Consider the following 26988-nt stretch of genomic DNA (forward strand, 5'->3'; position numbering starts at 1 on the left):
GCATTACCCCTGACTAATATTAGTGCTTCCCTGGAAATAAAGGCTATCTTAATTCTTTCAGAAATTATGTTTTTGTTACTTTAATGCTTTGCTCAAACAGAAAGTACTTTCTTCCCTTGACAAGTAGAGAGATTTAGCCTATACACACACCAAAAGTCACTTGTAAAACCTTCTCTACGTTTTTATATATTGTACTTTTTCCAGATATTTAGAATATATTGATCAGTATGCTGATTTTCCCTTTTTCTTTCTTTGTTTTTTGGTTTAAAAATATTATTTGTTATATGGGATGGTACTTGAAGAGAGGGAAGGGAAGGAGATAGAATACTGTAAGTAAATGCTTTTCATGTAAAAAAAAATATGAGTTAAATCTATTTTTAAAAAATTATGGAATTGGAATTTAGAAAATTACAACTATTATCTCACAAAACAATGCAAAAATAAATAAATAAACTTGGCATAGGACCCACTTAAACCAGATTGTTCTTAGAGCATTTATATTTAAAATTGGGAGGGTACTAAAACAAAAACTTAAGGGAACAGATCAGTTGTCAATAAATATAGCAATGTTCCATAGTTTTGTGGTTTATTTATGTCATCAATCAATGAGTATTTATTATCTCCTATTTGCCAGGGTACTAAATGAAGTACAAAGTTCAAAGAAAGGTAAAAATATGATCCCTACTCTACAGGAGTGCTCCTTCTATTAGAAAGAAAAAAACTGTGTGTGAGAGATATGTACATTGTAAATGGAAAGTAATCTTAGAGAATGGAGACTTAGACTGAGTAAGGTTAAGTGAGAGGACTGAGGTGGCTAGGAAAAAAATCTCCTGTTCAAGGGGGAATTTGCACTATGTATTGAAAGAAGCCAAGGAAACTGGGAATTGAAGATAAAGGGGAGAGTTATAGGCATAAGAGGATTGCCATTGTAACTGCATAGATGAAGTATCACAATTAAGGAATAGCAAGTAGGCTGGATCATCAGTTGTAGAGAGGAATAAAATGTTCAAAAATGAGAAAGATAGAAATAGGTCTCCTTGTGAGCTTATTTTACATATCAAGAAATAAGATTCTGTGAGAAATGACTTTTTTAGTGTCATTCATCTGTTAAGATTATTGCTAGAATTTGAATCCAAGGTTTCATATTTTCAGTTTGATATTTGCTGTAATCTCATAAATGTCATTAATTACTATATCTAAATGGAAAAATTAACACAATTTTAATACATTTTCCAGAGCCTAGGATATACAAATATTATACTGGGATAGAAGAAACAGATTTTTTTTTAAGTCCCTCCCTCATAAAGCTTATGTTTTCTTCAGGAAATATATCATTCACACAGATAAGAAAATAAAATATAATTTTAGGAGATAGTGTATACAACCAGCTAGGAAGAAAAGGAAATCCTTCTAGTTGGCACTGGGGATGAATCTTAAGATAAAGCAAGGATACTGAAAGAGAGAGTTGGAAATGTCTTCTAAGTGCTGGAACAGCTTTTAACATCTTAGAAAGAGATTAAATGTTGGATTCAGGGAGAAACAAGGAGACCAATTTTGATTAGGCCAAAGAATGAATATGGGATAATGATATGAAATGTATCTGAAAAAGTAGTGTAGTTAGACTGAAGGAATTTAAAGGGTAAATTGAGGATTTCATATTTTGTCTGAGAGGCAATAGAGTGAAGAATTAAGAACAACCTAAAACAATGATTTATTTTTATCTCTGCTTGTGAGATTTAAAACAGTATTTTCATTCAAAAAGTTAAATATCCTTTTAAATGAGAATCCTTAGATTTTTGCAATTTTTTGTAAATTCCATCCTACAAATGCATATCAGGGCAGGTGACTTTTTTTCCTCTTTAAAAAAAAGCAAAAAATAAAACACAGCAAAACAAAGAAACAAAACCAAAGCATTCCTTTTCATTTTGAACAAATTTTTAAAATTATTTTTACCTTATTTTAACAGTAATGAGTAGCATTTACCTTTGTAGTAGCTCTCTAAAATTTAGCTAGAAGGCCAAGGATAATATTTGAGAAAAAAAATCTGTGTTTGTCAAATGGAAAAAGAAAATAATACTCTTAGGAGAAGTAAATGTTACTGTCAAGCTTCAAAAAAAACCAAACCACATTGTAACTATGTATACATATTTATACAGTTGTCTTGTTGCACAAGAAAAATCAGATCTAGAAAGAAAGAAAAAAACTTGAGAAGGAAAACAAAAATGCAAGCAAACAATAACAAAATGAAAATGCTGTGTTGTGGTCCACACATAAGTTCCCATAGTCCTCTCTCTGGGTATAGCTGACTCTCTTCATCACTGAACAATTGGAACTGGTTTGAATCATGTCATTGTTGAAGAGAGCCACGTCCATCAGAATTGATCATTGTATAGTCTTGTTGTTGCTGTGTATAATGACCTGGTGGTTCTGCTCATTTCGCTTACCATCAGTTTATGTAAGTCTCTCCAAACCTCTCTAAAGTCATCCTGCTGGTCGTTTCTTATAGAACAATAATATTCCATAACATTCATATACCATAATTTATTCAGCCATTCTCCAATTGATGGGCATCCCTTCAATTTCCAGTTTCTTGCCACTACAAAAAGGTCTGCCACAAACATTTTTGCACATGTGGGTCCTTTTCTCTCCTTTAAGTTCTCTTTGGGATTATAAGCCCAGTAGCAACACTGCTTGGTAAAAGGGTATGCACTGTTTGATAACTTTTTGAGCATAATTCCAAATTGCTTTCCAGAATGGTTGGATTCGTTCACAATTTCACCAACAATGTATCAGTGTTCCACTTTTCCCACATCTCCTCCAAGATTCATTGTTATCTTTTCCTGTCATCTTGGCCAATCTGACAGGTGTGTAGTGATATCTAGAGTTGTCTTAATTTGCATTTCTCTGATCAATAGTGATTTGGAGCACCTTTTCATATGACTACAAATAGTTTCAATTTCTTTGTCTGAAAATTGTCTGTTCATATCCTTTATCAATTGGAGAATGACTTGAGTTTTTATAAATTAAAGTCAATTCTCTATATATTTTGGAAATGAGGCCTTTATCAGAAATTTGAATGTAAAAATGTTTTCCCAGTTTATTAGTTAAAACTTTTTAATTTAATATAGTCAAAATTATCTATTTTGTGATCAATATTGATCTCTAGTTCTTCTTTGGTCACAAATTCCTTTCTCCTCCACAGGTCTGAGAGGTAAACTATCCTATGTTCTTCTAATTTATGTATAATATCATTCTTTATATCTAGATCATGAACCCATTTTGATCTTATCTTGGTATACGATATTAAGTGTGGATCAGTGTCTACTTTCTGCTATACTGGTTTCCAATTTTCCCAGCAGTTTTTGTCAGATAGTGAATTCTTATCCCAAAAGCTGGGGTCTTTAGGTTTGTCAAACACTAGATTGCTATGATTATTAACTATTTTGTCCTATGAACCTAACCTATTCCATGGATCAACTAGTCTATTTCTGAGCCAGTATCAAATGGTTTTGATGACCACTGCTTTATAATATAGTTTTAGATCTGGTATAGCTAGACCATCTTCATTTGATTTTTTTTTCATTAGTCCCCTTGAAATTCCTGACCTTTTGTTCTTCCAGATGAGTTTTGTTGTTATTTTTCCTAAGTCAATAAAATAGTTTCTTGGGAGTTTAATTGGTATAGCACTAAATACATAGATTATTTTAGGGAGTATTGTCGTCTTTATTATATTCGCTTGACCTATCCACAAGCACTTGATATTTTCCCCAATTGCTTAGATCTGACTTTATTTGTGTGAAAAGTGTTTTGTAGTTTTGCTCATATAGTTCCTGACTTTGTCTTGGCAGGATAAATTCCCAAATATTTTATACTATCAACAGTTATTTTAAATAGATTTTCTCTTTGCATCTCTTGCTATTGGATTTTGTTAGTGATGTATAAAAATGCTGAAGATTTATGTGCATTTATTTTGTATCCTGCAACTTTCCTAAAGTTGTGGATTATTTCTAATAGCTTTTTAGTTGATTCTCTGGGGTTCTCTAAATATACCATCATATCATCTGCAAAGAGTGATAATTTGATTTCCTCATTACCTGTTCTAATTCCTTTAATGTCTTTTTCATTTCTTATTGCCAAAGCTAGCATTTCTAATACAATACTGAATAGTAATGGTGATAGTGAGCAAATCTTGTTTCACCCCTGATCTTACTGGGAATGGTTCCAGTGTATCCCCATTACATATGACACTTACTGATGGTTTTTAATAGATGCTACTGACTATTTTAAAGAAGAGTCCATTTATTTCCATACTCTCTAGTGTTTTTAATAGGAATGGGTATTGGATTTTATCAAATGCTTTTTCTGCATTATAGATGAAGAAATTAAAATAAAGTAAATTGAAACTTACCCAAGATTATAGAGTTAATTATTGAAATCCAACTCTTTTGACTGCAAATATGGACTTTGTTACTACCACTTTATATGTTTATACAAAAAGGCATCATCCCTTCCAGTGATAAGGTATTGTAGGAGAACATAGGGGAGGACTTGATTTTTTTGAATCTAACAAATTAAGTTTGTTGAATAAATAAGAATTTAAAATGACAGCATTAAAAACATGGCGGGGAGGGGAAGAAATTCTTGAGATTATATAAAACAAAATGTGCTTGAGACAGCTAGGTGGCATGGTAAATAGAATGGTATTCTTGGAATCAAGAAGTCTTTATTTGAAACATTTGGCTTCAGACATAGAGCTTTAGACACTTACTAGCCATATGATCAAGAACAAGTAACTTAATTCCTGTTTGTCTTAATTTCCTCAATTGCAAAATAGGGATAATAATAGTCCCTATCTCCTGGGTAGTAGTGAGTATCAAAAAATATTTTTCTTAAATACTTAGCACAGTGTATAGCATATAATAGGTACTTAATAAATGTGTTTCCTTCCATCTGTGATTCTTTGAACCTCGTCAATTTATATATGCGAGTTAAAAGCCTAAAATTTTTGTGATTTGTTCAAAAACACATAAGTATTAAATGGCAAAGTCATATTCAGACTCAAATACCCAGACTTCCAATATAGCATTTTTCTTACATTGTACTACCCTATTTTCATATGCCTTATTAGTATATTGAAAATGTGTCTAGTGGCGCAGTGGATAGAGCACCAGCCCTGAAGGAAGGAGAACCTGAGTTTAAATCTGGCTTCATATAGTCAACACTTCCTAGCTGTGTGACTCTGGCAAATCACTTAACCCCACTTGCCTCAGCAAAAAGAAAAAAGAAAGAAAGAAATTTTGAATTTTATTTTGAAAATAAAAATAAAACTAGGACATTGATTTTTTTTTTTATTTTTGCATAATAATGGCTCAAAACCTGGGCCAAAATTATCGATCAAATTTCCCTTAATCCTTTTCCCCTTATTTATTTGTTTATCACTTAATTGTTCTATGTTCTGTGCTAGGCAGTAAACTTATACACATGTAAACAGATATATGTATATAGACATGTAATATATATACACATAGTATTTTTAATACATAACTACACATATAGATGTATATTTATATGTATATACATGCAGATGTATACATGTACGCAGTATTCCAAATATATAAATATCTATTGAGGCATACAGATATACATATACACACAAAACTAGTGAATGCTTGATATAGATTATTAATACATAGATCCATGTCTTTTGCTCACCATTACTTATAGTAACATCGTGGACAAGTTAATTTAACCTCACTCAGCCTTAGGTTTTTTTTTGTTGTTGTTTTTGTTTTTTTCATTTTAAATGGAAGTGATGTAGTCATTTAAGTCAAACACTCACATAATCAAATGCTTTAGAATGTGATTATTCACAATAAGAATCTTCTTTATAATATGGTACATTATAAAATCATTCTAAAGTTTCTTCTAAAACTTACTGCAAAAAATTTCTTAAAATTCAATTTTCATTTTTTTTCCCTTTAGTAATATAAATTTTGGATGTAGCATGTTATATCTGGAGCTAGAGGACCTAGGTTTGGATTCTAGCTTTGTCTGTGATTTCATGAATTCAATTATATTTTGTAAACATTTCTTGAGATCCTACTGAATTAGAGGATTTCCCTGTATCCCTAGTTTGCTTAAAAGTTAACTACCAGTCAGAGGATCTATTTTTCTAGCAATATTTTGGCCATTTTTCTGGCATGTGGCCCTGGGCAAGTTATTTGACCAGTCTGGGTCTCAGTTTTCTATACGATAAAGTGAAAATGTTAAATTGGGTAACCTCCATAATCTCTTCTATGATTCTATAACATAATTAACCCATGTTTCTCTCCAGAACTGCAGTGCCTCCTCATGAACTACCTATAGAACATTTCCAATCTGACATTCTGTATTTATCATAAGCTCAACATGTCCAGAATAAGATTTCTAATCTTTCCTCCAAAACCTATTTCTCTTCTGAACTTCCCAATTTCTGTTAAAAAAAAAACACCATCAATGTCATTTTTGACACCTCTTACTTAACTCATTTCAGTTACCAAATATTATCATTAATCAACATCTCCTTTTCCATATAGCTACTACCACACTGCCACCAAAGTAATTTTTCCAATGTTGAAGATTTATATCACCTGGTGCTCAAAAATATCTAGTGACTCCCTTTTGACTGTAGGCTCAAATACAAAACTTTCTAGTATTTAAAGCTCTTCACAACATAGTCCCTTCTTATCCTTCCAGTTGTCTTGCATATAGTTCTTTTCCTTGAAGTGTGAAATTGATCCCAATTGGCCTATTTTTTGTTCCATGAGCAACACTCCATCATGTCACTACAGTAGTTGTTTCCCATACCTGGAATGCAGTCTTCCTCACCTTCACCATTTGGAATGCTTGGTATCTTTCAAGATACAGTTCAAGGGAAAATTAAATCTTTGATGATCCCAAATTCTCAGCCATCTTCCCCACTAACATACTTCTTTCCTTAAATACCTTTTATTCATTGTGTGTGTGTGTGTGTGTGTGTGTGTGTGTGTCTGTGTGTGTGTGTACATCTTATCTCCCACTTTAGATTACAAGTTCTTTGAGGGCAGAGCTATCTATTTTGCTTTTAATATAGTGCCTGACACACTTACATGGAACTCCCCTACCAATGTAAAGAGGAACAGACATGAATATATGTAATGACTTAAGGATGAAATTCTATGCATCCTCTTTGGGTCCACAATTTGAAGAACTCATGTTCTTCTTTTGGAGAAGGATCAGCAGCCGTAGCATATTTTAGATAAAGGCACCCAAAAAGGTTAAACTTAGAAAAGTAATGTTTTGGCTTGAACAACTAAATAGGATGCCAATAACTATAAATAACACATTTATTGTTTGCTGCTTGAAAAAAAATCAAGATTTAAATACATGAACTTCATTTTATTTACTGAACTTAGGTAAAAATGTCTAGGCAAAAGCAAATGGTTGTTAGTTTTACTTGGCAGAGAGGAAAACAAGTGTTTTTAATCCTGAGCAAAATACATTGTTCTTTGTCATTTTTATCTTTTGCTAGTGGGCATGTTTAGATCTTGCCTAAAATATTTTTTCTCATAAATTCAACTTTTCTAGGAAAAAAATACCAAATGCCAGAGCATTTTTATTTCAATATGATATTCTATAAATCAAATTTTCCATCAAACTTTTGCTTGGAAAGTTGGTGTTAGTATGAATTTTATTAGTATAAATCTGCCTGAAGGTTAGGTATTTTTGTAAATAATACACCTTAGTGATTTGGAGCTGTTTTCTTTTGTGAAGATTAAAAAAAAATGTGATTATAACAGAATGACAGTGAATTGAATTTTCTTCTAAAAAGTTTCTTTGAAAGCTGTTCTGGGAAAATGGAATGCTTAGTTTTTTTTCAAGACATAATTAAAGGGTCAATGAAACCTTTGGTGATCCCAAACTCTCGGCTCCCTTTGCCAGTATTAATCTCCTTTTCTTAATTATATTTTATTCAGTTTTTATATATTGTTTATATGTGTGCCCATGCTGTCTCCCGATTCTAGCTTTAGGTCTCCCACTTTTTTTCCCATCTATTTGATAATTGTTAGTTTCTTAAAAGAATATTACCACTAACCACCATTACAATCATAATCATTGATTGCCATTCAAAGTATGATGCTACTTAAAAACAACAACCAATAAACTCCCAAAACAGAACACCACGCCTGTCCTTTAAATGAATTGTGTGGGAGGAAGGGGCAATAGTTAAGCTATATATTCCATAAAGTCTTCTTTGTCACTTTCTCCACCACTTATCAGTCATGTGTATTGTAGGGATAATAACACATAGAAATATTTTGAGGAATATGCAAGATTGTATAAAGTTATAGTTTTTGTTTTTTGTTTTATCAGTAAAATATTACTGGCAAATTTCTCCACCTACATGTAATGATAGTTTTCAACATTCATTTTAATAAACTTTTTTATTTTGAAAACATATGCATGGATAATTTTCAACATTCACCCTTGCAAAACCCTGTGTTCCAAATTTTTTTCTCCCTCCCTTTCCCCCATCTCCTTCCCCAGATGGCAAGTAATCCAGTATATGTTAAACATGTGCAATTCTTCTATACATATTTCCACAATTATAATACTACATGAGAAAAATCAATTCAGAGAAACAAATGAAAAAGAAAACAAAAACAACAAAATAAAGTGAAAGAACTATGTTGTGATCCACACTTAGTCCCCACAGTCTTCTCTATGGGTGCAGATGACTCTCTTCATTACAAGAACCATTGCTAAACATTCATTTTTGTAAGATTTTGTGTTCCAGATTTTTTTCTCCCTCCTTCCCTTACCAGGAGTTTCCCCTCAAGAAGTAGTCTTTTGTAGGTTATATATGCATAATCCTTTTAAATGTATTTCATATTTGTCATGTTGTACATGAAAAATCAGACTAAAAGGGTGGGGGGGGGAACACAAAAAAGAAAAAGCAAAAAAAAAAAAAAATTTGAAAATACTATGCTTCAATTCACATTCAGTCTCCATAGTTCTTTCTCTGGATGCCTATGGCATTTTCCATCCCAATTCTCTTGAAATTGTCTTGAATCACCACATTGGTGAGAAGAGCTAAGTCTATCATAGTTGATCATCACATAATCTTGCTATTAGTGGCTACTATGTTCTGCTGTTTCTACTTACTTCACTCAATATCAGTTCATATAAGTCTTTCCAGGGCTTTTCTGAATTCAAAATGACTTATAGTTTTAAAATTCTATGTAAATTTGAGTTATTTGTCTAAAGTGGCCCCATTTCCATAAAGAGCAGTGTAAGGAGAAGCTACCAGTGCTCCTTAGGTTGTTTAGAAAAAAAGCTTGAAGGGTGCTCCCTACATGAAAGGTACTATGGTAGGACAGCAAGGTGATGTCATTCCAGTGTTTCTTAATTCTTATGAAGATGGCTTGGGAGATTTATACAATGGAAAATAGGAGTTTTTGCAACTCTACCTGAAGTAATGGATACTGGGATTTAGGAGATGATGAAAAGACTAGAATAATAAAGCTCCACAGATGAGTTTTTAAACATAAATTGATCATTTTGAACTTATATAAAAATGTCATTAAAAATCAATCAAATATTATAGTTAAAGTGATAACAGAAAATAAAACAATTTGGTTAGCATTAGTAGTGATTTCATTATGGAATTCTGATTATAAGAGTTTGCAAAAATCCAGGAAGGGGATGAATGTTATCTAGAATCAGAAAAGACACAGGTGAATATAAGAATTATGTAGGAAAATATAGTATGATCATATATTTACATTGAATTGACATTCAATCGCCAAGCATTTATTAAGCCACTGCTGTGTACCAGGCACTATGTCAAGTGCTGACAAAAAAAGCCAAAGGAGAGTTCCTGTTCTCAAAGATCACACAATCTGATGAAGAAAATAACATGAAAACAACAGTGTAAAATAAACTATAACAAACCCCAAGGTATAGACTGATAAGTTGGAGAGCGAAGGCATAATGTCCTGACTTCAAAATTGGTTCTCTAGTCACTGCTCCCAGCTTATAGAACATATTTCTATAGTCCTCTGAGACTTATAAAGTACTTATCTCACAATAACTGTGGGTTAGCAAGTGGCAACTTCCAGGGAACACTGATAAGCTAGGAGATAAAAGTATACCCAGTAGTTTCCCCCAAGCCTTTTTATTGTTCTATTATAACCAATCCTCTCCCTTTTATTTCTTAGGCAGCTAGGCTCCCCTCCAGTCTGCTAAGCCAAGCAAGAACTTCTTTAGCAGCAGATATATGCTTCCATTGAGTGTCTTACTCCCTTTTAATGTAGACTAGTACTTAACTGAGCTTGTCCCAGGGTGTGAATCTCTGAGTCCTTTATAAGGGGACTCAGAGGGGAATCCAGCAAACCATATGCTGAGATCATGGCACAGTACATTTTCCTTCTACCTTGAGAGAAATATCAGCTTGGTAGTATGGGTGGAGCAGAGGATACAGTTGCCTGTCAGGGGGATCCAATAGATGAGGGGAAGAGTGAGTCACTCTTGTATTGTCACTGGTCAAAGACATCTTGCTTCTTCCTCAGAATAGCTATTACTTCTGCCCTTATTTACTCATTTACTTTTCCACAATTTCTGTAACACTCACTAGGCCCATTGTGTGTAATGTTTCTAGACAGTGGTCTAGAGTAATCCTCTGAAGAATGAACAGTATTTAAAATAGGAGCCATATGTGTGCTTTTATTATATCACATAATACAAATGATGTTATCTAGACCAGTTCCCTCATTTTACAGATAAAGAAACTGAGACCCAGAGAGGCCCAGTGGTACAGCATTAGTCTAGATTTAATGGTTAGAAAAACCTACATTGGTTAGAGAATATTACTTGACGAATCATCCTATTATTCTACTTTGAGAATGAGCCTAGATCACATAGTATTTACTTGACTTTCTCAGTTCCCGGCTTCTTACATCCAGGTCCATAATATTTCAGTTGAAGTACTGTCAACAGCAAAGGGGGATTTCAGCTATCCTCATGGGAGCAGTGAAATACATAAGATACTGAAAAGACAGTGGTTTCAGGGGTATGTGCACAAGTGGTAAGAAAAATACAATTTAGGAATCCTCAGTCTTTTGGTTGCTGCTGGGAATTACTAATACTGTAGGTCACTGACTGGGAGTTGCTGAAGTTAGTGTATTGGGATCCTGGGATATTGTGACCTTGAATTTTGACTTGATATGTTCCAATATATCTTAGCATTACTTAATAGTCTTTTGTTAGCCTGCAAGTGATATTATTCTAAGTAGCTTTTTTGAATGGACATTTCTCTTAATAAGGCATTGAAAGTCATTCTTATCTTCCTTCTTAGAACATTGTAAATGTTAAGCCCATTTTGAATTCTTCTACCACCAAGTGAAAGTTATTTTTTTCCTGCTGAGGATTTCCTAACATATTTTCCTTGTTTTTTTTTTCCTTTGTATATACTTCATTCCAACTTCTGTTATATTTATTTATGTAATGTCTTGTCTTATCTTCTCAGATCCCCTCCCCACCATGCTATCTGACTAACGGATTGTAAACTCCCTGAGGACAGGGATTATACAATTTTTCATTTTTTTTCATTCATAGAGCTAGCAGAGTTTCTTGCACTGGTAAATGTTTAATTTAAAAACTAAATTAAGTGCCCATAATGAATAGGTGATTAATAATTATGGTCAACTGAATCAAAGAAACTAATGTTATTGAGCATGCCTTTGAGATTTTAATAGGTACACAGAATGCTAGTTGGAATTTTAATTATGAATATAACCTGAACACTAAACAAGTTATTTCATAATATCTTATTGCTTCTTTGAAATTTTGGTGTGCAATTGGGAAATCATGGTAGGCCTAAAAGGGATGGTAGCTTTGGTACTATAATAGCTCTTATGAGGATATTATGTAGGTAAGCAAAATCTTTTAGGGATGAACTTAATTCTACTTGTTGTGATTTTTCCCCGAAGGTTGGAAATTCCTTTCTTGTGGCCTTGATTCAGAGACAGATATTCAACATATAATCTTAATGTTTTAATAGTTTTTTTTTTTTTAATGTAGTAGTTTTTTTTTTTTCCTAGTTATTTAGTCTTAGCAGTTCATACAAGTTTGAGTGGGGGGGATTTTTGTTTTGTTTTTTGTTTTTTTTAGGCATCAGCTTTCTTAAAGCTTTTTGGATTCTATTTTCTCTTCTGTAATTGGTTGTCATTTCTTGTCAAGCAGGTAGGCATTTAGCAGTCACCTATAGAATTTACACAAATCCCCACTTTTTGATGCAGAGCTTTCTTGGAAATTGTTCCTTAAAGCAGGTTGTCACAAGATAAAAATCCCCTTAACTATACGTGTATTGTATCTTAACTACATATGCACCATTGCCTTGACTGTTCGGACATGTTTGGTGCTGTTAGAGGAAACTGCTACATGAACAGATAAATAAAGATGAGAATTGCTCTTTATTAGGGAACATTCAATGAGCAAAGAAGTGGAATGCAAAGTAGTGAAAAGCAATGACTGTCTTTATCTTCATCATGGACATATACTAACAAAGCCTGTTGTTAATGTTTGGCTGTTCTCAAATCTTAGAAAGTCCCTTTTAGAATTCTGCTCTAGCATTACTTGGGGTGAGGGTCACCTTATCACATGGGGATACCATATTCACTGGTCTCTTTTGATTCAAATTAGCACAGAATATAAAGATAATGACAGAAATTTCCAAAATGCTTTTTACAAATCACTTTACCTATCTTATTTCTTTTGATCCTCACAAAAACAAGATATGGGGGTTCATGGATTTGAAGGAGGGTCTCAAATGTTATCTAACTCAATAATCTTTAGAGAATGGAGGTCAAGGGGGTAAGTAAATTTATTGAAGTCTTACAGGAAACACATAGTAGATGGGAAACGCAAACTCAGGTCTTTGATTTCAAATGCAACATTTCAACTACCATCCCATGCTACTTTTTCACCTTGACAAATGTTATTCCATTTTAGCAATTAAATAAATGGGGCTCAGAAAAATTAAGTAACTTGCCCAAAATCACACAGTAATAAGAGTTAAAGTAAAGTCTGAAGCCAGGTCTCTCCTGATTCCAAGTTTGGTACTTTTTTTTTTTTTTCCCATAACACCACTGAGTTTTACAAGAGAAGCCAAAATGATTTTTCAAAAAGAGGAGATTAAGCTCTTGGACAGCTGGGTGGTCTAATGGATAGATCATCAGGCCTGGAATCAAGAAAACCTGAGTTCAAATCATTCCTCAGGAACTTATTAATTGTGTGCCCCTGGGCAAGTCACTTAACGCTGTATGCCTCAGTTTCCTCATCTGTGAAATGAGCTAGAGAAAGAAAGTGCAAACCATTCCAGTTTCTTTACCAAAAAAGCTCCAAATGGGATAAAAAAAGAATCAAATGAAAAAAAAATTTCTTTATGGTCCTTAAATTTATTGAGATACATTTATTTTTGTATCTGTAAATTTTTTTAAGTTTTTAAAATCCAAGCTGTCTGCCATTCCTATAATTTTAAAGTGTTCTACAAAAGTATTCTCTCCAAGTTAAATTTTTTACCAACCTATCCCCCAATATAGACGGTTATCTTGTCTCTAGAATTTGCCTAAGTAATAAATATATTAATCCCTTATCCATCCAACCCATGTTTATTACTTTTAATTCATTCTTTTCTGTTGGAGACATTTCTCTGTATCCTATGTTCTTTCTCAAACATTTCTTTTTTAAATTTTCCAGCCTTCATGTTCTCTTCTCTCCTCCCCTTTTTAATCCTTAAATATCTGAATGTTTAGTTGCATTTTGCTGAGAAATGTGTTTCATGTAGTCTTGAATAAATTAGCTTATGTTGATAGATGATAACTTATTTTTAGGTCTAAATATTTTTTCAAAAGGCAGTTTTTGCAAAGTCATGTATATAGGAAAATTAACTTCATTTCACTCTAGCTTGACTACGATGGTTAAAGAAAAGGTTTTCATTTCATTCCAAAAATACAGGCCTTTTCTTCTAAAAGGCAGTGAAATAGTGATCACCTGAGGTTAGTAATATCCAAATTGTCTGATGTACTTTAGTGTTCCATAGATAACTACTATAGGTAACTTTCCTTGGGATACAGGAAAATGAAATTCCTCTTTTACCAATTTCTCAGTTTTTGGTATATTTGGGCCTATTCTGATTTTTATATCAATAATACTACCAGCCATAGTTTTCCACCCTAGCTGACTGAAGATCAGGATGGGGGTTTAATGGTGCTGATGTAGCAGATGATGACACCAGATGATAATGATAGGCATCAAAAGTTGGGGTTTGGTAATGTGAGGAATTCACAGTGGCCATTCTCTTTTGCAAAAGGTAGATTTACTTAGGGAAATAGGTTACAGACAAAATAAAGAGATACAACAGACATCAGGAGTGATAAATATGAAATAGAGAGGGAGAACAAATGAAAGTACCTTAGTAGAACCAACAATTACTCAGTAGAAAGGGAGGACCCCATGAGGTTGGAGGTTTAACCTATATTAGATTGTTTGCTATCTTGGGGAGCAGAGAGGAAAGTGAGAAAAATCTGAAACAAAGTTTTACAAAGGTGAATGTTGAAAACTATCTTTGTATGCTTTTGGAAAAAACAAGAAAAAAAGATCACTGGCCTTAAGTTCTTAAGACTAGGCTTCTTATCCTATCTTTACTTTTTTATTCGTTTTTATAAAATCCTGAGCAAGTTATCTAATCTCTTGGCCTCTATTTCCTTATCTGTAGTCTGCATCAGACTAGATGACTTCTTGAGTTCCCTTCTTGCTTTGAATCTATGTTCTTCTGTTCCCACTCACTTCCCTATTTCTCTTGAATGGCACGAGCAGCTTCCTACTCACAAAAGCCTATAACCTTATATTTCTTTCTGAATTTTCCATTTTCTTCATCCTCATCATCTTATCAGTTATCAACCTTTGCAATATTATTCTCTTCCATTTTTTTCCATCTCTGCTGAAACCAGCTTAGTTAATCTCTGTTCACTCCAGATATTATAATTGGCCTTCCTGATTTATGGCCATCTCCTCTACAGTTAATCCTTCACAATTTTCCCAAAGACCTTGTATTCTAAGTACACTTATCTGCTTACATAATTGTTAAAAAAAAAAAAAAACCTTCAATGTCTCTCTATTGCCTGTTGAACAAAATGTAAATTTTTGATCTGGGCATATGAGAATTTCTACAATCTGATGAAATGTACTTTTCTAGTCATTGCAGATTTCAAAACTTCAGTTTTCCTACTAAGCTCAATTATATTTTATCTCAATTCTCATCCTACTATGTTTAGTAATGGTGTCTTTGTTCATGTCACCAATGAATTCTCCCTCATTCCTGCTTACTGAAGTTCTTTCTTTCATTGAAGGTTGAACTTGGCTTCTCTGAAGCTTTCATGGACTCCCAAGTTTTTCCTTGTGCTTTGCTTTGAACCCCTTTTCTTTATTGTGATCATAGTTTCCCCTGTATAATAGCATAGCAATTGTTATTGTTGTTTGTCCTTAGTTCTCAGAAAGAACCATGACAGAAGGGAGTTGATGCCATGACATGAAAGTGAATTGGATTTAAATGAGGGGGAACTGGGTAAGGTCCCTGCCTCACTTTCCCCTCCAGACCCATCTGGGTCCAGTGGCAAAGTATAGATCAAGATGACGGGAGATGGCCCTGGATGAAATCAGCATAGCAATGGGTGTACATAGAGACTGTCCATACCTTGAGAGCATTCTCTGCACCTAGCCCATTGTTTTGTAAGCTGAAGTCATTCACTTTTTTTTTTTTATTTATTTAATAGCCTTTTATTTACAGGATATATGCATGGGTAACTTTACAGCATTAACAATTGCCAAACCTCTTGTTTCAATTTTTCATCTTACCCCCCCACCCCCTCCCCTAGATGGCAGGATGACCAGTAGATGTTAAATATATTAAAATATAAATTAGATACACAATAAGTATACATGACCAAAACGTTATTTTGCTGTACAAAAAGAATCAGACTCTGAAATATTGTACAATTAGCTTGTGAAGGAAATCAAAAATGCAGGTGTGCATAAATATAGGGATTGGGAATTCAATGTAATGGTTTTTAGTCATCTCCCAGAGTTCTTTTTCTGGGCATAGCTGGTTCAGTTCATTACTGCTCCATTGGAAATGATTTGGTTGATCTCGTTGCTGAGGATGGCCTGGTCCATCAGAACTGGTCATCATATAGTATTGTTGTTGAAGTATATAATGATCTCCTGGTCCTGCTCATTTCACTCAGCATCAGTTCGTGTAAGTCTCTCCAGGCCTTTCTGAAATCATCCTGTTGGTCATTTCTTACCGAACAATAATATTCCATAATATTCATATACCACAATTTATTCAGCCATTCTCCAACTGATGGGCATCCACTCAATTTCCAGTTTTTAGCCACTACAAAAAGGGCTGCCACAAACATTCGTGCACATACAGGTCCCGTTCCCTTCTTTATAATCTCTTTGGGATATAATCCCAGTAGCTGAAGTCATTCTCAATAGCATTACTTGAATTGAAATCATATCTTCAGTTTTAAAAGGCTTTTTTCAGTGTTTAGGTAGCTGAGATTTCTATCGTGTTGGAAATTCAGAGGGTTTTCATATGTAAAATTGTTCAGATAGAATTGTTTAAATTCTAAATAGAATTTAGAATATATAGAATTAGTATTATAACTGGATATGTAATATTGGAACCACAGAACTTGGACTTGTAAAGATCATTAATTTAGCACCTCCTGTTTCTCTAGCATTATAATAGATGCTAGTGAAGGTAAAAAGTTTAAAAAAGACATGAACTCTGACCTTTTGTTTAATTCCCTCATTTTACAATTGAGGAAATAAAAGACTAAATTATAGAAATTACTGTCTTTAATCACCTTCAAAATTAGAATCTATCTGGGGTGTAAATATATATCCCAAGTTTCAGGTTTTCTACTGTGCTTTTAAGTTTTTTGGGCTGTGGACTTTTGACAACAGCAAACATTGCATTTTATTATGGTGTTAAGCAATCTTTTTCTTGTATTCTGTTTTTTTTAAAAAAAAAAAAAGTTGAATTCTGTTAGTTAAGAGGCATCTTAAATTTTACTTTTTAAATATGTATGTATAGGTATATATATATATATATATATATATATATATGCACACATATTCTAAAGATCTTAGTTTGCTTTACATATAGTATTTAATACTTATGAATAGGGAAACGAAAAAGACAAATGAGAGAATATGAACTACAAATATGCCTAGTTAACTAAGGTAAATAAAAATATTATTTGACCAAACTGAAGACTGAATCATAAAGCAATCGGAATCATTATTCACTTCCTAAATTATTCACTTAAGTCATATGATCATGAACATGAAGTAAAAGGGCCTTTCTAGGCCTTATAGTCCTCAATGTTACTGATGAAGAAAATGAAAACAAGAAATTCAGAGACTTCTCCAAGATTTTACAGGCAGTAAAGATAAGAGGAGAATTTGAACCAATATCATGGTACTAAAGCCAGCACTTTCCATCACACTATTAATCCAAAGAATCAGCAGCCCTATACATATTGATCTTACAGAATTTACAAAGTTGTGATGAAAGATTTTTTTTAAACTTTAAAGTACTATATGTGTGAGCTTTCATTATTATTAGGGCACTTAAATTATGATTTTATAGAATTAGTATTTAGAAATGGAGAGGATCTTAGAATCATCCAGTTCAGTCTCTTAATTTATTAATGAAGTAGTGGAGACTCCCAAGAAGGTATGTAAAGGTATAGCCCCGATCCTTTGATAATAAATATCAGAAGAATTTGAACCCAGGTCTTTTGACTCCAAATACAGACCATAAGTCTTTTAAAAGTGGGACTTAATAAATTCTTTTTTCTCTTATTTTTTTGGTAGTAGAATCCTGGCTTTTTCAAAGTTTGGCTTTGAATAGCCTATAGAGGTTACAGGGTTTTGATCATTTGTCCTGAAGCTTCAGAGCCAAAACCAGCAAAGGTCACCAGAGTCCAGTGTTTTATTTAATCCTGTATGAAATTGTTAGAGTAATAAACCAGTGCTGGTTGTTGGCCTTGGCACTTTGGAGAAAACATATCAAGTGAAAGAGGCAGTGTGACATACATGGGGTTTGATTTACATACTTGAAACATATGTTTTGAATTGTCCTCACTGAACTCTCTTGAAAGGGTAATCATTTTTTTTTTTCCTAAAATAAGTTTGTTATTTGACTAGTCTTATAATCAGTATCTATTCAGAGGTTTTTTTCTTTTCTTTTTTCCATCCTTACCACATTCCTGGCAGAATTTGAGAAATAGGCCATGGTAAATTTTATACAATAAGAAGTTGGAAAGTCTTGAAACAAAACATTTTAAAACCAGTTCCAATATGAGGACTTTTTTCTCCTACATTTTCTACTAAGTATATTCCAGATTTTTTTTCTTAATCCAGAAATCAAGATCTTTGTTATTGTTATTGTTTTAAATTAGTCTATCTGGAGTGACTTTGGCTAGCATTCTTTATTTTTTTTATTTTAAAAATGACACTACTAATTTCCTGTTCTTTAACGTGGAATATATAGGAGTTTTCTTGAGAAAATCTTACTTGAAACTTCTTGACATCAGAAGAGTGAAAAGATTATATTATTTTCCCCCGTCAAACATTTATTTTCAGGTAGAGGTTAAAAGGATTTGAAGTGATTACTTTTATTTATGATGTCACTCTGAAATGAATTTTGTCTCCTGATCTTTATCTGTATGTTTGAAAGTCACATTTGACCCATTTCTTAGAAAATCCTATGCAGATGATTCAGTCTGGTCTAACTAACTCTTCATTGCCCACTTTGGGATTTTCTTAGCGAAGATACTGGAATGATTTGCCATTCCCTCTCCAATTCATTTTACAGATGAGGGAACTAAGATAAAGTTAAGTGACTTGTCCAGAATCACATAGATCGTAAATGTCTGAGGCCAGATTTGAATTCAGGTGAATTTTACTAACTCCATGCCCAGAATTTTAACCACTGCATCATCTAGCTGCCCCATGAGAAAGATTAGTGACTTCTGGATTTGTTTGTTATATTATGGCTTTTACCATGGTCAAAAAAGAACTTTTTGGAATCACAGAATTTCAGACTTGGAACTAATCTCAGCAGCCATCTAGAAATATTTCTAAAAACAGAATCCTTTTTACAACATATATGATGAGAGGTGATTTTTTTATCCTTTGTTTTTTTGCTTCTAGTGAGTGGGAATCATGACTTGTAGAAGACAGCCTATTTCACTTGTAATAATTTGAGTTATTAGAAAGTTTTTCCTTGCCTCTGACACTTTCTCCTGCTGATCTTAGTTCTGCTATTTGGAGCCAAACAGAACAAATCTAATTCATTTTTCACCTTTAGTTTCTTCTTTATTTTAATGTCTATAACTTTTAGACTGAGGGGTAAACTGAGCCAGAACTGAACAATTTATGAACAAATTTAGTGTTGTATACTTCTCACATTTGATATCCACTGTGTATATATAAAGCCTATACAGCAAATATACTATGTGACATATACTTGTCCTTTGTGTGTGTGTGTGTGTGTGTGTGTGTGTGTGTCTTTGTATGTGTGTGTGTGTGTGTGTGTGTCTGTGTGTATATATATATATGTATATATATATAGGCAAAATATGTTGTTAATAATAACTCACATTTTATAATGCTTTATTATTTGCAAAACTTTTCACAAGTGTACAAGGTAGATGATAGAAGAAAAATTGTTCTAGTTTTAAGGATATGAAACTAAGATTCAGAGAAATTAATTGACTTGCTCAAATTTACAAAATTTTGCCCCATTATTCCCAATCTTCTTTAGGTAATTGACTCTGCCCACAGTGCACATTTATATGAATTGATTTGTACCATTCATAAAAATTAATATTTATATTTTTCCTGTAACAGCACCATGCTAATTATATTTGTGTTTGTCTGTTTTTTTTCTTCTGTTTATATTATAATCTCCCTGTTGTAGGTCAAATAGTCAAAAAGCATTTATTAAATACTTATCATATGCCAGGTCCCATGCTAAGAGCTGCAGATACAAGGAAAGACAATAATAAGGTCTCAAGGAGCTCTCATTCTAATGGAGTAGACAACATGCAAATAACCATGTGCATCTAAGATAAAATGTAAATGGATATTAATTTGGGGAGTTTGGGGATGGGGGAGGAGGTGAGGAAAAGAGATCTGAGAAAGTCTTCCTGGGAAATTAGCAGTTGTAGATAAAGAAGGACATGTCATATTAGATAGTGAGAATGCATTGAGATGGAGAGTCAAGTATGAGGATGAACAAGTAGCCCCATCTTGCTGGATCATAGAGTATACAGAGAGGAGCAAAGTGATTGAGAAAACAAAAGATTGTAGGTAAGAAAATTAAGTTCTTGATGCTGAGTGAAATGAGCAGAACCAGGAGATCATTATATACCTCAATAACGATACTGTATGAGGATGTATTCTGATGGAAGTGGATTTCTTCGAAAAAGAGAAGATCTAGCTCAGTTTCAATTGATCAAGGATGGACAGAAGCAGCTATACCCAAAGAAAGAACAGTAGAAAATGAATGTAAACTGCTTGCATTTTTGTTCTTCTTCTCAGGTTATTCATACCTTCTAAATCCAATTCTCCCTGAGAACTGTTCTGTTCTGCACACATATATTGTATCTAAGATCTACTGTAACCTATTTAACATGTATAGGACGGCTTGCCATTTGGGGGAGGGGATGGAGGGAGGAAGGGGAAAAATCGGAACAAAAGTGAGTGCAAGGGATAATGTAAAAAATTACCCTGGCATGGGTTCTGTCAATAAAAAGTTATTTAAAAATAAATAAATAAATAAAAAGAAAAAGAAAATTAATTTCTTCTGATCTCTCCCTTCCCAAATGAAAGAAAAATAAATCTCTTATAACAAATATGCATGGTTAAGCAAAACAAATTTCTGTATCTCCTATGACCAAAAATGTTTCTTTCATTTTGCATATTTATCCTATAATTTCTCTGTCAGGAGGAAAGATCATTAGATCTGGCATTTTAGAGGTCATTGTTATCTTCAGTGAAAGTGGTTTGAAATGAATGAGGTGGCCAAAACTAGTTTAAGGAGTGGTTAAAAGTGTGAGGTTAGAAGGTGGACATACATACTGTAGGTAGATTTTTTTTGTGGAGTTTTAAACAAGGAAAAGAAAAGATATGGAGGGTAACAGTTTCCATATGTAATTGGATAAAGTCTTTATTATGGATGACAAACAAAAACAAAAAATGGGGCTGTTTGCAAATAGCTGGGCAGAATTAAATCAGGAGAGTTTGAAGAGCCGAAAAAGAATAATAATAGGAGCTAGAGAAGAAAGTAGGTCAAAAGATGAAGAGTTCATTCCAACTTAAGCCCTGTCATTCTTATAGTTGCAATTTGTACCTTATTTTTTGTTTATTTTGGAAATATACCATGAGAAATATGCTAACTTTTCTAAAACTTGCAGCATATGCTGCTTTTTATTCAAGAAATAGTCATTTAATACTTAAAATCCGAGCTTTTTTTAAAAGTGTTTTCATCTTTTGTCATTCTTATTCATCAGTAAATCCCCCAAAGAAGATGTACCCAGCCCTTCCCCTGATTATTTTGATATTATATAGGTTATAATGTAAAGTGTTTTTTTTTTTTCTGTCCCCATTGAAATTTGGAAAAATAAAATCATCTTGTATGTCTACCTGCCTCTCCCTTACTGTCTCTTTCAAGCCATATGTAAACTTTATTCTTTGTGTAGACTTTCTTTTGGCCATGACTGTCCCAAAACCCAGTTAGACTCTGAAAACACAAATTCTTAATACAAAAATCAATGGATTTTTTTTTTGAAGGTGGAAGTACATGAGACTATTTTTGTAAAGAAAAAATTAGATCACATTGTGTGCTAAACTCAGTTAAGAAGTTCAAGGATTTTAACAGAGGCAGATGTTTTGATAGTGTGTGTTGAATGTGAAAGGTCTATATATAGCCTTCCTTATTAATGTTTCTACTGTAGGAATAAAGGAGTTTGGTTTTGACCTGAAACTCATCACCCCCAACAGTTTTTGCTTTGATCTACTAAGCAGACTAGCCAGATGTTTCTCCAAATAAATATTTCTTGAAAAATATGGTTGAAATTGTAATAAAAAAAAAAAAAGGAAAGGTTTTAATCTGAATGAAGCCTTTATTTTTTTTTAAATTCTGGATTAGAATTTTGACATCCTGGGAACATCTTTTCTATAATATGAAAGGGAATGATACCAGACTTATTTAATTCTCTTCTATTTTGATTTTATCTAAGTTTCCATGCTAGGTTTCTCAAATGAACAGATTTGAACCATTTCTATTTATGTTATGAAATATTTCCTGACTTTTGACTTTCACTTCTGTTGTATTATTATATTACTAGACTAAGGTCTACAAGGATTAGAGATGGAAAGCTAGAGGATTACACCAGTGCCCAGAAAATAGGAAACCATCTAGAAGGAAGGCTTATAACACATTGGGAAAACATCAATAAGAATGACATAGACTAGAAGGCTTGGATGAGCTGTGATCTACACCAATGGAATGAATATCCATACGAATGAAATCATAGATCCACTGAAAAAAACCATGGCTGTGTTTACATAATGTCAAAATTCAGTGAAACTTTTGGAGAAAAGGCAGCTTTATATAAAATATCATTCAAAAGTTATTTGATATGCATAGTAAATTTTCATGAATACAGAATTGATGCATCCAAATTCAAGATATTCAGTGTTCCTGAAGGTGAAAATTCACATTAAAAATGAACAAGGAAATACCTTGACTGTGAGTATTTGATTGAGGATTTCTGTCCTTTAGTTCTATTCTCTAAAAGTGTAAATTTAGTTTAATTCTATTTTACGATTTAATGAAGCTTGCAGAAGTTTGATAGTCTCTTACACAGTGTGAATCTAAACTCCATACCCTTATATCTTCATCCTTGCAGAGAGATTTGCCTACAGGTCAAGCTTTTGCCCTGTAACTGTTGTTTGCTCTTTTATAGTCATGTCTGACTCTTCCTGATGTGATTCCTTTTCTTGGCAAAGACTCTGGAATGTTTTGTAATTTTCTTCTTTAGCTCCTTTACAGTTGAGGAAATTGAGGTTTAAAAAGGGTTAAGTAACTTTTCCACAGCTAGCAAGTAATTGAGGTTAAGTTGAAACAAAAAATTGAATCTTCCTGACTCCTGACTCCTGACTCCAGGTCTCCAAGCTCCCAAGCTCCCAAGCTCCCAAGCTCCCAAACCCCCAGGTCCTTCACATTTAGTCAACTAGCTGCTCAATCTTGTAATTTACTCTATCTTTTATTCTCATACCCTTCAGTCATTTGAGTCTCAATTCTATTATTGTAATTTGTATTCCACTTTGGTATTTATCCACCTTTGTAGTTTCACCCACCACCCATTTAACATAAATGTAAATTCCTTTGTGACCTTGTCTATCATCCTCTCAACCAAAATTCTAGTGGATTCTACCAAAGTTGCTGCTTATCTACAGCTTAATCCTGTTATCTGAAGACTGACTATTCTCAAATTCTAAATTCTAAAAGAGCTGAGATGACTCTCAAACCACTTCCTCATTAAAATCTCTACCAATTAGGATTGTCTTACTTTTGCCAGGAAAGGTCCAGAAGACAGAGTCAGGCCAGTTAGAAAGAAAGATATAGCAGCTTTCACTCAGTCATTTTGCCTGAGCCAGCCATCTTGATCCATTTTGTAATTATATTCTTATGCTCTGTTTAAAAAAAACAAAAAAAACTTGAATAAAGCTTGGAAATTTTGAACTTCAGTCTATATTTATTAATTTATAATACCACAATTTACATGACCCTCCAATGTGAATTTTATAAATGACAAGTAAACTTGAATATAACCAAAGTAGTGAAAATAGTCACAATTAAAAATATGAATAATCTTCTTCCTATTCTGCCACTCTCACCTCCAACATAATGAATAGTATTTTTTCCTCCTATATTTATGCACGCTTTTGTAGAGGCCTTTTTGTTTCTTTTAAAAGATAGCTCCTTTCATCTTTCTGGCTTTGTTTTTTTTTTTTTTTTTTTTTTCCATGCAATAGAAAAGCTACCTCTTGAAGGCTCCAAATGTGAGGATGGTTTTTATTGGCACAATCCATTGGAATAAAAACTTAGCATGATTGCCCCTGGAGATATCAGAAATGAAAGTCACCATGACAGCCGTTGCCCTGATAAGCAGACAACCCATTTTGAGGAAACATTTTTCAGAGGTACAGACATTTATTTAAAGCAATCTCAAGGTAGGAAAAACTGACCAGCATTTCCCCCAGTACACTGAAGTTTCTGGATATTGTTTTCACACATGCATATTAATCATGCCCACAGAGAACAGCAAAATTCTTTGAATGAAAACATTCATTGTGAAAGAAATGAATGCAATTATAATTCATAGGAGCACTTTCCCTAAATAACAGCTGTTAACCCTTAATTTGAAACTATGTCAGGAATCCCTAATGTTACTCATTTAGGCATCTTGTGGTTTTTAAAAAGTTGCCACTCAATTTAACATCAGTATTTTTGCTTCATCCTTCATTCTTTCCATGCATTTCTCAGTGCACCTGACAATGACTATCACTGAAGAAATGTATATAGCAGCATAAGGGGTAGATTTCTGGACTGAGTTTCAATCAGTCAGTTAGCATTGATCCTGCTAAATGTTATGCTAGGAACTGGGGAGGTAAAAAATACCCTCAAAGGGCATTTATTCTATTAGAGAATTCAGTAGGGATATTAATCACATAAATATGTAGAAAACATATACAAAACACCTACAAAGTCATTTCAGGTGAGAAGGAAACATTAGCAGGTGAGTACATCAGGAAGGACATTATAGAGACAGTGACATTTGAGCTGATTTCTGAAGAAATCAAGAATTTTTAAGACAGAGGTAAGAAGAGGGATCATCCCAGCTTTGAATTACAGCCATTTGAAAAGCACAGAGTCAGGAGATGAAATGCATAAAAGAATAGGGCAGAAAGAAGACAAGGATTCAAATTCTGCTTCAGATACTTAATGGCCATTTAACTTTATTACCTCAGTTTCCTCAGATGTAAAATGGGGATCATAATATATATCCCACAATTTTGATATGAGACTGAAATGAGATAGCATATATAAAGTGAATTAAACTCAGATCCTCTAACTCTGGAATCAATCCTTTTGTGACTTTATCCTCTACTGATTATACCCACTAGATTACGATTATAGAATCTAGTTGGAAGACCATTTGGAAAATGACCTTTTGAGACTGGAACAAGATTCGTGTGTTTGGGAAGAGTAGGAACAACTAGCCTGTTTGGAGGAGAAAGTTCTCATAGTGATGAGGGCAGCTAGGCAACACAGCAGATAGAGTATCAGGTGTAAAGTCAGGGAGATTCATCTTCTCGAGTTCCAGTCTGCTCACAGATATGAACTTATGGTCCCAAACAAGTCAGCCTATTTTGTCTCAGTGTTCTTATCTGTTTGAAAGAAGATGGCAAAGCACTCCAGTTTCTTTGAATCTTTGTGATGCTTTTGGGGTATTTCCTTGGCAAACACAACTGAAAAATGACTGAACAAAATCAACCAAAATAATAATAAAAGAGGCAAGCTTAGGAGTGTACACAGAGACCTTTAATTGCCAGACCAAGTTTGGACTTTATCTTGAAGGCATTTAAATGTCCACTAGACATTTTTGAGCAGAAGACTGTCTTTATGAAAATATTCCGTATATGTTTGGGAACTGAAATTGAGACAAAAAGATTCAGTGAGTTGTTCTTGCTCACATATCTGCTAAATTTTTAATCCCAACTCTGATTCTAAAGCTGATGTCTTTTTTCAGATGCCAAACTACTGTCAGTGCATCCAAAACCCTTAGTTTAGAGTGGCAAAAACTAATGTCTTGAAAAGATTTACTTGAAAAGGTTAAATAACATGCCTAAGGTCTCACTGTTTGTTAGTGACAATAGTAGAACTAAAACTTCCATCTTTGGATGACTATACACATTAAGATGAAAACTCTCTCCATTACACCAAATCATCTCTTTCAATCCTGTGCAAGTGAAACAGGGATTGACCTCAGCAATAAATGGAATGTATTCCAATGAAGTTTACATCATGAATTCCTATATTTTTTTAACCCGAGTGGGGGGAGGGGAGTCAGAAATGATTCCCTAGAGCATGGGACAGGGGGAAAAAATAGATTTGAGTGGAGTCATTTGAGCTATGTATGTATCCTGTGATTTCTTAATGTGTCCTGATCTATTTTTCTAGTTCTCTAATAGAAATTCAGATTTTTAATCAGAAAATTGATTGAAATTCATTTCAGACATTTGAATATTATATAGTTGGGGAATTATAGTGAAGCCACTATTAGTCTTAACTCTGCCTTCCAAATGAGAAATGATATCTATCAATGGTTAATGCACTTCAAAAAATATTTATTGGATACATGCTACATGAGGGGATTGTGTTAGACAATGGAGATATAGTTAAAAATTAAACTATCTCTGCCCCAAAGAAACTTACATTCTAATGTAAAGTCTTTTATGTAGGGAGTTGGGAACTAGAATGAGGAAGATGGGCTTTTAATATACTTCCAGATATTTGTTAGCTCTATAATTTTGGAAAAGTCATTAACCTCTGAGTTGCTATTTCTGTAATCTATAAAATGGAATAATAATACCTATAGAACTTATTTTATAGGGATGTTAGAATTAAATATGTTAATATATGCAAAGTGTTCTATGAATGCCAGTTATTAGTATTACTGGGTGATGGCAGTTCTAGAAAAAAATAGAAGAACTGATAGGGAAAGCAAGTTGTAGACTAATAAATAGAGAAAGGGAAGA

At 33.4% G+C, this 26988-nt stretch overlaps 1 protein-coding gene across 10 annotated transcripts in view; it reads left to right on the forward strand.

Moving 5' to 3' along the window:
- The window catches only part of PTPRD (protein tyrosine phosphatase receptor type D), a 1049942-nt gene that overhangs the window by 613992 nt on the left and 408962 nt on the right, over positions 1 to 26988 (forward strand). The gene's annotated exons all lie outside the window — the stretch shown is intronic.

This window comes from Sarcophilus harrisii, chromosome 1 (assembly GCF_902635505.1).
Source record: "Sarcophilus harrisii chromosome 1, mSarHar1.11, whole genome shotgun sequence".
Lineage (NCBI taxonomy): Eukaryota > Metazoa > Chordata > Mammalia > Dasyuromorphia > Dasyuridae > Sarcophilus > Sarcophilus harrisii.